The sequence below is a fragment of the Danio aesculapii genome, chromosome 18 (assembly GCF_903798145.1).
Source record: "Danio aesculapii chromosome 18, fDanAes4.1, whole genome shotgun sequence".
Taxonomy (NCBI): Eukaryota; Metazoa; Chordata; class Actinopteri; order Cypriniformes; family Danionidae; genus Danio; species Danio aesculapii.
This window is the reverse complement of record NC_079452.1, coordinates 53,752,926-53,765,477: the sequence shown is the minus strand read 5'-3', so window position 1 is coordinate 53,765,477 and position 12,552 is coordinate 53,752,926.

Sequence of the window (12,552 nt, the reverse complement as noted above, 5' to 3'; positions counted from 1 at the left end):
AGGAGGTCCCAGTACATACTATAACACACTGATAGCTCAATGACCAATTCAAATGAACCTGAAACAAGCCTGATAACCAATAAAACTCTCTCAGCCAAAATTAAAACCCAATTTTATACTGTGTAAAAGTGTTCAATTGTTTAAAAAATGAAATAAATAAATAAATAATGCATTCTTGTAGACATTTTTTTCTTTTTAATTTTTTTATTTGATCATTTTGGATTTTGTTAATGCAAACAGCATGCATTCTAACAAAAAAAAATTATAATTTAGTTATAGTAATTTATATAGCACATTTTACAACACAGCTGAACCCAGTCAATACCAATTAAAATGACAAATCACACAGCACAAATAACAACTATAACATAAAAACAAACCCCTCGACATTCAAAAGGCTCAAATGTTAAAGAACAAAGGAGAATTTCAGAAGATTTATAAAAACAAGTAAAGTTGGAGCATGTCTAATGTGAGGTGGAAGCTTATTGCAGCACTTTGGAACGATAACAGCGAAATCCCAATCCAAGACAGCCTAATACAGGCAGAAAAGACTGACCTTAATGACCTACCGGGACTGTTAACGTGTAGGGGGTCTGATGAACAAGGAGTTGCCAGATCATTTAAGAATTTATAAACAAAAACTAATAACTTAAAATCAATCCGGAGCCTGAAAGGCATCCAACCCAGAGAGGAAAGTATTGGAGATATGTGTTCCTGCTTACGAGTTCCTGTATTGACTGATACCCACATACAAAGAGCTTCAATAGTCAAGTCTCCCCAGAATAAAAGCATTAATCACCTTCTCAAGATCGTTAAACGAGAGAAATGACTTCACTTTTGCCACAAGCCGTAAATGGGGGAAAAAGAGGATTTAAAGACTGAATTTACCTGTTTGTCAAATTTCAGATCACTATCAACCTGAAACACTACAGGTTTCTGACAACAGGAGGGACAGGATCCCCAAACCAGACCAGCTCAATTTTACCCTCATTGAAGTTTAAAATTTGATGACAGCTAGGTCTTTACCTCGCTTAGATATCTCATAAGGGAGTTAAGGGCACTTTCATCATTGTTTTTAAGGGGGACAAAAATCTGTGTGCAGCATAAATATGAAATGCCACCTAATATTTACGAAAAAAAAAATTATCCTAAAGGTAAAATATATAAAGAGAATAAAATGGGGCCAAGAATAGACCCTTGGGGAACCCCACAGAAAAGGTCTGTCCAACAATAACACAAAACTTCTGTTTAACAAGTAAGATCTAAACTAATGGTGTAGTGTAGTTTATCATTCTCATTTCCTCTAATAAATCTATTTTACACCACAGGTTCAAAAACAAGGAACACCCTAATGCCATTTATGATAAAAAAGTAATCTATTCGTTCATAACAGCCAGGCTTCCATTGTTTCTGTCAATGCCTCACATTTGTAACTATTTAAAAAACAAAAGGTATTTTGTAACATTTAGGCCCATATTTTCAAGTTTGGCCAGATGTTGATACAAAACTATCTTCCTCCTCCCTGTACCACAGTATGTACAGTACCAGCATGTACTGAAACAAAATATGTGTGAGATTTATTAACAATGACTTAAGGGCATCATGGTGGCACAGTGGGTAGCACGATTGCCTCAAAGTAAGAAGGTCACTGGTTTAAGCTGGGTCAGTTGGCATTTCTGTGTGGACTTTGTATGTTCTCCCCGTGTTCACATGGGTTTCCTCCGGGTGCTCCAGTTTCCCCTACAAGTCCAAAGATGTAGTATAGGTGAATTGGGTACGTTAAAATTGGCCGTAGTATATGTATGTGAATGAGTGTGTATGGATGTTTCCCACTGATGGAAGCTGGAAGGTAATCTGCATCATAAAACATATGGATAAGTTGGTGGTTCATTCCGCTGTGGCGACCCCATTTTAATAAAGAGATTAAGCTAAAATGAAAAAGAATGATGAACGATGACTTGCTGCGTAAAATTTTTACATTAAACTGAATTAAAACATCAAGCTGTCTCTTGAAACACAGTTAAGATATTTTAATAAGGTAAAGTAACACAAAATGTGGTATAATGACTGGTCATATAATATTAGAGTGTAATATTAATTACAGTTGCACAAGGAAAATTATATTCTGTAATGTAATTTATTCGATTATTCCAAGTAACACAATAGCTGCATCTGGATTACTTTTGCATTACATCTATAGTATATTACGAGCTCAGGGCTATCTCCCAGGACAGCATGCCAAATACGCTTTATTGATTATCAGCTAAGTGTGAACTCTTGAAAATGCATTAAAAGTGGTATCCCAAACTGGGGTTTATGGAAAATACTGTAGCCAACCATTAATTAAACCATCGAATAAACAATTAAAAATAAAACTAAATGAAATATACTTGAAATATTTGTTTACCAGCATGTAAATTATTAAAGCATTAACTTCAGATCTCAGGGAAAGAAAATGCTTTAGGTCAAAGGTTTTTACTTACTCACTCACTTTCCTTCAGCTTATTCCCTCCTTTATCAGGTGTCACCACAGCGGAATTACTCTGTCACGTTTTACTGGCAGCTCAAAGGATTTCATTTAGCAAAAAAATGTGTGGGAATCTTAGATTTGCATAAACAAATGATTGATTGAGAAGTATTTTTTCTCTAAAGTCAAAAGCATTGATCACAAAAATTATTTACATGACATTACATGGGAATTCTGTAATACACTGTGAATATTCTGAGCTAAACATTATCACGCACAATATCCTTTTTACTAAAGAAACATTAAAAGTAAAGAAGAATCCACAATGAATTATTTACTGACCTTGTGTCAATAATATGTCATCTTGTAATTGATAAAAAAGTAATTGTTATCTTATTATAAACATTTTAAAATGTAATATATCAATTTACAAGTACTACATATTTTTATAATGTGATTAGATAGTCTAGATTACATGCAATCAGTTACTATAGCTCTGTCAGTATATAATTCTATATAATTAGACCTTAAAAAGAAGCTGGTCAGAAAATAGCATAATTCTGCTATTTTACCAGCCCTACAGAGCTTAGAAGCTAGATGCCACTGTTGCACATACTGTAGAGTATAATCCAGTTTTATGCTTGAATACAGAACACATCACTAATAATAAATCAGCAATCTGACCATATGCTTCTTGAAGTAGTCCTGTATATCTATTAATCTTCAGAACTTTCTGGTATGTAGAATGGATAGATTTCTTGTGCACTATATGATAACACACAGCATAGAGTTTTAAATACATAAGATTTCCATGTTTACATTTAAGTTATATAAGAGGTTTTCTGAAACTAAATAACCATAAGATTTCCATGTGTACATTTAAGTCATATGAGGTTGTCTGAAACTAAATAACCATAAGATTTCCATGTTTACATTTAAGTTATATTAGAGGTTGTCTGAAACTAAATAACCATAAGATTTCCATGTGTACATTTAAGTCATATGAGGTTGTCTGAAACAAAATAACCACACATGCATGTTAGGTTACAGAATTAAATAAAATGCACAGACAATGCATAAATGCATTAGACAACATGTGGAATCTATGACTAGTTTCGTGGAAACTCATAAAATTAAATGGTGCCTAATACACTTTAGTTAACACGAGATGACGCAGATTCGCAGCTTAATTGACTGAAGTGTGCATCACTGCATTTTATTTAAGGTCTAGTGTGTACAAAATACATTAACAGATACTCATGAAAGCATTTTATGTGCTTTGTTGGAGTAAACGATCATGATATTCTAAAACATCAATGCAGTCTGTCCTCCACATTTTGTACCCTTTTGACCACTGAAGGTATTAAGATTTAACTTTGTGTATAATCATCTCTGGGCTTCTGAGAGGTTGCTTTGGTTAAAGAGCCACTATTATGGGTTTTTGAAAATGATTTTCCATACAGCATGAAACACAGCTCTAAGTGCATGAAAACATCCAGCTGAGGTTTAAATCTAAAAGTGCACCTTATTTAAAACTATTGATTCTTTAGCAAAATATTTGACTCATAGTCGAATAAACGAGTCGAGTTGGGTTTGGATCTTTTGTTTGATCGCATCTACGTCGATATGGTACATCACCAAATTTGTACTTCCAGTTCCAGTAAAATGTGAAAATGCTTTCCCTCCACACACTAGTCTAGGCGCGGGGGATCACGGGACTGATCATGAAGCGAAGATGACGATCACTGACAGATGGAGATTCGGCTGCAAGGAATAAAGGGTTAAAGTTCATTTTCACAACAATACCACAGTATAGCCAACCTAGAGCTGTGTCTCTGTCATTTTTCAGATTTTTGATACAATAACATACGGTGCAACGTGGGATTCGTGGGCTGTATGCTATTGAAGGAGCAGCAGAAACTATGGGACTTTGTCAGACTTTGACAGGGACTTTGTCAGTAACTGTTGCAGTTCATTTAGACCAGTTTCTTTTTCCTCCGGATCAGAACACGTAAGTGTCATTAAAATTGTTGCCTTGTTTTGTGTAGTTTGATTATCGATTATAGATCAGTGCTTGTACTGTATCTCTCAGGTTAAATCTGTATGGGGCTATTCACATATTGTGTTCAAAACCACGTTAAAAACGTGGCGCGTGCTTCTTTCTTTACTGATTTTAAGTGCGTTTCTGAACTGGCGATCCTCTGCTGTTTGTCTTTGCTATGGCCACCATCAGCTGTTCCTACACACACACGGTGCGGCCAGTTTTCAAAATAGTTCAACTTTTGCCACTGTGTGGATTAATACTGAATGTGTGTTGTTGCTATAACTTGGGGCTAGGTTTAAGAGTAGAGCAATATGCTGGTCTTTAACTGCATCGATTTATTGCATTCCTGCATTGGGCTCTCACATACTCTCTGGCTGCTTTATTATAGCCGTGGTGGGCTTTTCTCTCTGTCTCATGCTGAACACAGTCGACCAATCGCAACAGACTGGGTCATCAGACCAATTAACGCAGATTAGCTTTGCACTAAGGAGGGGTTTGGGAACAAATGAATCTCTGAACGATTTATATGGGAGTCGCTGGGATAATTAGGTGAAAATAAACGCATATTATAAAACAATAAAAGTGTTTTTTGACCTTGCATGCAAATCAGCCTGTTGTTGGAAACTCTAAAACCAAAATATGACCTTTTATAATGCAAAATAGGGGCTCTTTAAAAATAACAAGTTAAAATGGGCTCTAAAACCTTAGGTTAAAAAAATTAAGTTAACCTTGCTAAGTGCCATTTGCCATTTATTTACAAGAGCATACAAAACTATTAGCCCCTTAACTGTCACCCACCACCGTTTTTTATTACATAAAGAGTAATAGATTAAAATACACCTACTGTCACCCTACAACCTGTGGGAACATTTATGATTACATTTTGAACCATAATATAGTGGTCTAAATATAACACAATCATGACAATCAATATACAGACACTTTCACTTATTCATGATCTAATGTTTCATGTAATGTATAGGCCTATGTGGTAAAAAATAATAAGGAAAAATGCGTCTAAATTTATAACAGCATATTGTAAAATACATGAACACCTATGTAGTTTATATATATTTTTAGATCTATGTAAAATTAGTTTAGATAATGCTTATGCAACACATTACAGCAATATAGGTAGCATGTGATTGGCCAAAGATATAAAAGAAGTAAAGTATTGTACAGGATTAAAATGTGAGAATAACGGTGGTTCTATGACAGGCAGAAGACCTTTAGAGCATAATAGAGAGGAATACCTTCCTGCCCTTAACTGTATCTTGAATCTAATAAAAAAAATTACAATGATGTGTCTGTCTATAAATACCTTCAAACATGTCAATACTTCCTTCAAGACTTCTAGTTAACCTAAGTGACCAGAGGCTCTGGCGGTCTTCCGCCGGTCATAGAACCAAGATTACATATGTAACCAATGTTCAATTTCATTGCCTACAGACTGCCAGAGAAGACAAATATCAAACTTTGAGCCGGTCATGTCAAAACTTGCCTTTCAGTTGTATCAAGAGATCTAATCTGATCAGTAACTGAACTGGGGGACCCAGAGAATAAAAGATCCCACAGGAGTGAGGCTATCAGTAACAGTGGATGGTTCGTCTCCCAAATGTGACTGCAAGCTAACCAAATCATTGCAAATGGGGGAAATGTGTATAAGAGACCACTTGGCCAGCTGTGAGTTATTGCATCCTGCCCCAGCAAGCCTGTTTCCCTGCTCAGTGAGAACCACTCTGAACATTGCACTTACTGACTGTTCATAAATAGATCTACCGTCACCCTACCATACATCTTCCATATCAACTGAATTATTTGAGGATGGAGTTGCCACTCCCTTGGCTATATTATGTTCTGCAATAACACGTCTGCTACAGTATTCACATGACCAGGTATGTGCACTGCTCTCAAGGAGGACAAGTGAGCACTTACCCAGCAACAGATAATATGCAGACAGCTTCAGTGATCTTGTGCCGCCTTGGTGATTTATGTTGAATATGACAAATACAATGTTTAATGGTGTATGCAATTAAACTGTTTTGTGAAATATTTTAGCGTTAGCAAAATGCTTTCTGCTCCAAGTAATTGATATGTTAGGACCGAAGATTCATTTTCCAGTCTCCCCTCACAACAATCTGCCTCCAGACACTTCCCCAGACTTCGAGGCTGGTATCTGTGGTTACAACTTTCCTTCTCGTAGTAGGAGGCCCCATAGCTACACCCCTCAGGGAAAAAAATCCTTTTGCAATATTTTTAGTGATTGCCATGCTACCTTTGTCATTTGTACTGAGGTGTATTTTTGATTTGTTACTGACAGGTTCTAAGAATCAGCCACGATTCAAAGAAGTACAGCATGCCTAATCTGATCATGAGTGTTGCTGCTTCCAGCATCTAGAATATTCTCCCAGGTTTAGTAACGTAAGGTACCTGACACGCTTGCTTGGTTTTATTTGAATCAATGTGTGCAATATCTTTTGAGCTCAGTTTTTTGTAAAATGAGCAGTCATATTTCTGGAATTGACTTGAACCCTAAGAAACTGAATAGTTTGTGCCAGAATGAGCTGACATTTGGACTGTGTTGAGAGGCAAGCATGATCAAACACCCAATGAGGGGGGAGAGCGGGCTTGGAGCCCGGCGGCTAATCAGCAGGCCAATCAGAAATAATAAATAACACCTGTTTATTCTAGTGATTGGGCCGGAGAGACAACCTTCTTAAGGAGAACAGAAGGAGCAGCCAGGAGAAGAGGGAGAGAGCACACACACAGGCACACTACGGGTGTTGTGCACTCATTTAAAAATAAAACTATACTGCTTACCTGAATCGCCGACCCTGTCTTCTTCTTCCCCCAATATCGAACTTTGCTACAGTGGTGCCGAAACCTGGGAAGAAGAAGAAACTTTGCTGCCAGAATGGTTACTCCGTCTGCCAGTCCATGTGCGGAAGTCATCCAGGCGCTCGCGGCCCTCCACCAACAACAACACCATGCGCTGGGGGAGCTGAGAGAAAATCTGGAAAGACGCTTCCAAGTCCTCATAGAGGCCCAGCGGGAGGACCGTGAGCTAATCCGGAGTCTGCTGGCCCAGGAGATCCGGCCCGCTCCGACATCTGCCGCCCACCCTCCCATCTCGCTATAGAAGATGGCACCGGAGGACGACCCGGAAGTGTTCCTGAACCTCTTCGAGAGGTTGGCGGAGGTGTGTGGCTGGCCGCGGGCCGAGTGGCCGGTAAGAGTTATCCCCCTGCTGTCAGGCGAAGCCCAAATTGCCGTGCAGCAGCTACCGGCCCAGAATCTCCTGGAGTACGCTCACCTGAAGCGAGCCGTTCTCCAGCGGGCTGGCCGCAATCCGGAAGAGCAGCGTCAGCTCTTCCGCTCCATGGAGCTGACTGCCAGTGGCCGGCCCTTCGTGTTCGCTCAGCAGCTCCGTGACGCCTGCCGCAGATGGCTGGTGAAGGATGGCCGGACCACCGACCAGCTGGTGGATGCCGTGGTGCTGGAGCAATTCATCACCCGCCTCCCCTCCCAAACATCGGAGTGGGTCCAGTGCCACCGGCCAGAGGATCTGGAGACGGCCATCCGGCTGGCGGAGGATCACCTGGTGGCGAGGTCCAGGGTCGGCGAAATAACCCCTCTCTCTTCTCCCCCTCTCCCTCTCTCTCCTTCTGTTCCCAGGCCCAGACTGCGGGGACCGCCCACACCAGCACCCAGATGGCGCTGCACAGAGGCGGATCTGCCGAACGACCCAAGAGGGGCGGGTCCATATCCGGACGGCGGGGTGGAGCCACGACCCCTGGCGGTTCCCCAGACAGCGCCAGGTCTCTCTCCGGTTCAATCGGTTGATCTTGCTGGCCCTGGGGGTATAGTGAGAAGGGCTGGGCCGATGCATTGGCGCCGCGGGGGCAAGAATAGCACACCACAAACCTGCTCCATGAAGGAGGTGAGTGCGCTGATTCGGGTCCCCGCCACGCCAATCGTCGCCCCCGGTCGCGACGGGCTATACCGGATACCAGTGAGTATAAAAGGGGGTACATATCAAGCTTTGGTGGATTCGGGGTGCAACCAAACCTCCATCCACCAAAGCCTGCTTCGCTGTCTCAGGGGAAGGGCTGGGAATTTCCCGGTGTAAAGACTTTCCCCTGGAACAGTCGCGTGACGACACGCTAAGACATGCACTCGAAAGAGTGCAGGTGATAGATGGGGAAAACCTCCAGCCTGACCGGCCCCTCTCCTATCCATATTTTGCGATCATTAATGACAGGGTGTATCGAGTGACCCAAGACGCTCAGACAAAAGAAGATACTACCCAATTATTAGTACCAAAGAGCCGCCGGGAAATGCTTTTCCAGGCGGCTCATGCTAATCCTATGGCTGGACATTTAGGTCAGGCGGCCACATTAAATCGCCTCATGACCCGATTCTTTTGGCCGGGCATTCACGGGGATGTCAGCAGATGGTGCGCTGCGTGCCGTGAATGTCAGCTGGTAAATCCACCGGCCACCCCAAAAGCGCCTTTGCGCCCGTTACCAATTATGGAGATGCCCTTCGAGAGAATTGGTATGGATCTCATCGGGCCATTAGAGCGGTCCGCACGCGGGCACCGGTTTGCACTAGTCCTAGTGGAATATGCAACCCGCTACCCGGAAGCAGTAGCACTCCGTAACATCTCAGCAAAAAGTGTTGCGGAAGCTCTGTTTCGTATAATCTCCCGAGTGGGAATCCCCAAGGAGATTCTCGCTGATCAAGGCACTGCGTTCATGTCACGCACCATGCGCGAACTTTATGGATTATTGGGCATTAAATCCATTCGCACCAGCGTCTATCACCCACAAACAGATGGGCTGGTGGAAAGGTTTAATCGCACGCTTAAATCAATGATCCGTAAATTCGTTCACTAGTACGCGAAAAATTGGGATAAGTGGTTAGAGCCCTTGTTATTTGCTGTGCGGGAGGTTCCCCAAGCCTCCACGGGGTTGTCCCCCTTCGAGCTTCTCTATGGCAGACAGCCCAGAGGGGTTTTGGATGTCATTAGGGAGGCTTGGGAGGACGAGCCTTCTAAGAGTAAAAATGAAATTCAGTATATTCTGGACCTTAGAGCAAAACTCCACACACTGGGGCAGCTCTCTACGGAGAATTTGCTTAAGGCTCAGGATGAACAACGCCGGCGAGATGACAAGGGCACTAAACTACGTAAATTTGCACAGGGAGATAAAGTCCTTGTACTATTACCCACTTCCAGCTCTAAATTACTCGCCAAGTGGCAAGGGCCGTTTGTGGTCACACGACTAGTCGGTGATCTCGATTACGAGGTGGTTCGTTCGGACAGGGCTGATTCACGTCAGATTTATCACATTAATCTGCTGAAGCAGTGGAGGGAGCCGGAGGAAGTGGCGCTGGCTACGCTTGTTACTAACGAGGATGACCAGGGCCAGAGAGCCCCGGCCGGGAACGGCCGGGCGCTCTGGTCACCGGAGGGGATCATCTCTCCGCGAGCCAGCTCCTCGATATCCGGCACCTCCAACGTGAATTCTCTTATGTGTTCTCACCCCTGCCCGGTCGTACTAACCTGATTCAGCACCATATCGAGACCGAACCGGGCGTGGTCGTTAGGACCCGGCCGTATCGCCTACCTGAACACAAGAAAAAAGTGATTCAGGAAGAATTGAGTAATATGTTGAAAATGGGAGTAGTAGAAGAGTCCCACAGCGACTGGGCCAGCCCGATTGTCTTGGTACCCAAGACTGACGGCTCGGTCCGGTTCTGTGTGGATTATCGCAAGGTAAATGCGGTGTCGAAATTCGACGCCTATCCAATGCCGCGTATTGACGAGTTGCTCGACCGGTTAGGTGCTGCTCGATTTTACTCGACTTTGGATTTAACGAAGGGCTATTGGCAGATCCCCTTGACTCCAATATCCCGCGAAAAAAACGGCTTTCACAACGCCGTTTGGATTACACCAATTCGTGACACTTCCGTTCGGGCTGTTCGGGGCACCGGCAACGTTTCAGCGTCTGATGGATAAAATACTCGGCCCTCACGTGGCATATGCCGCTGCTTATTTAGATGACATCATCATTTACAGTAATGACTGGCAGCGGCATATGCAACACCTGAGGGCAGTATTGTTGGCGCTGAGACGGGCCGGGCTCACGGCTAACCCACGGAAATGCGCAATTGGGCGAGTGGAAGTAAGGTATCTGGGCTTCCACTTAGGCCACGGGCAGGTGCAGCCCCAAATTGATAAGACTGCAGCTATTGCCACCTGTCCGAGACCTAAGACCAAGAAGAAGGTGAGACAGTTTTTGGGGCTGGCGGGATACTATAGGCGTTTTGTCCCTAATTATTCAGCCCTCGTCAGCTCATTGACTGATCTCACTAAAAAGGAGGGACCAGATACCGTCCAATGGTCGGAGCAGTGTCAAAGGTGAAATCTATACTTTGCGGGGGGCCACTATTGCACGCTCCTGATTTTGCTCTTCCCTTTCTGTTACAGACGGATGCATCCGATCGGGGTCTGGGGGCGGTTCTCTCCCAGGAGGTGGCAGGAGTGGAACGGCCGGTGCTGTACATTAGCCGAAAACTCAGTAAGAGTGAGGGGAGGGCTGCAGGCCGGACGGCTCCCCGGCCTGAGGCGGGCGGTGGGGGTATGTGGAGAGGCAAGCATGATCGAACACCCAATGAGGGGGGAGAGCAGGCTTGGAGCCCGGCGGCTAATCAGCAGGCCAATCAGAAATAATAAATAACACCTGTTTATTCTAGTGATTGGGCCGGAGAGACAACCTTCTTAAGGAGAACAGAAGGAGCAGCCGGGAGAAGAGGGAGAGAGCACACACACAGGCACACTACGGGTGTTGTGCACTCATTTAAAAATAAAACTATACTGCTTACCTGAATCGCCGACCCTGTCTTCTTCTTCCCCCAATATCGAACTTTGCTACAGACTGGTTGAACGTAAAATCAAGTTTTGTCACATGTTCCCAAAGAAGCTGCAGATTGTGCCCACAAAAGCCAATCATCGATTTACAGAAGGATGCATATTGCACTGTGTACTGGAGCTAAATCAGCCGAAATCATCTTTGTGAACTCTCTTGGAGCGAAGTATAAACAAAATGGAAGCACTTTAAACTGATCTGGTCCTCCCCTTTGAAAAGGAAACATAGAAAGTGATGATGATGTGATGCAATTCGAATGTGGAAATAGGCATCTTTTACATCCACCCTCACTACCCAAACTTGAGGCTTAATTGTGCATAGGACAATACAAAAAGGTAGAAATTTTAGCTTTTGTTCCCCTGCAGTTAGGGAACTTTCAGAGATTGCTAGATGATCAGTCACTGAAAAGAGTTAGAAAATGGGCCAATGAATGCCTATGACCCCCAGGATCTGGCAACAAGTCCTGAGAGTATATAGCCAGCAGCTGCAGGACAGTGTGTCAGATTTTTGCTTCACAAGCCTCACTGAGCAACTGAAGAGAGCATCTGCAGAACTGAGTTGCAGAGAAGATCCAGTGTTCCAGCATCCAGTGTGGGTTACGATGCACTGCAGGCTATGCCGCTGCTGCCCCGTGCCACAGTATCAGCGCAAGTGCTGGCCAGGCTGCACAAGGGCGGTCCTTTCCTAGGCTGATACATGACTACCACGTCAACTGCTTGTGCCCTGGGGAGGATGGAAGCTGGGGATCCCGGTCGGCCGCGGCCGATGGTACCCAAGAAGCAGAAGCTTCTCCTCTCTCCAGGTGTAAAGCTCGAGTGCTGCCAGCTTGGTACGCTATGCTTTCCAGCTCACAACTCTAATGCACTTCTCCACAGACACCGAGAGTGTCAACGGATGGGCTCCTTTCTTCCACTCCTCCAGCCTCTTTGTTGGATCTTGGAAGAAAGGTAAAAGCTAAACTCTTAATTTCAGGTCTTCCTTAGGATGAACCATTACCTGGGGTCAGCACTCCCTATCTTAAAGCTGCCCCACTGTGGGTAAATCAGCGATTGTTCTGGTAATGCTGCTCCATTGGGGTCTGGTTAGCACTGCCCAGCCCTTTGTAGTGA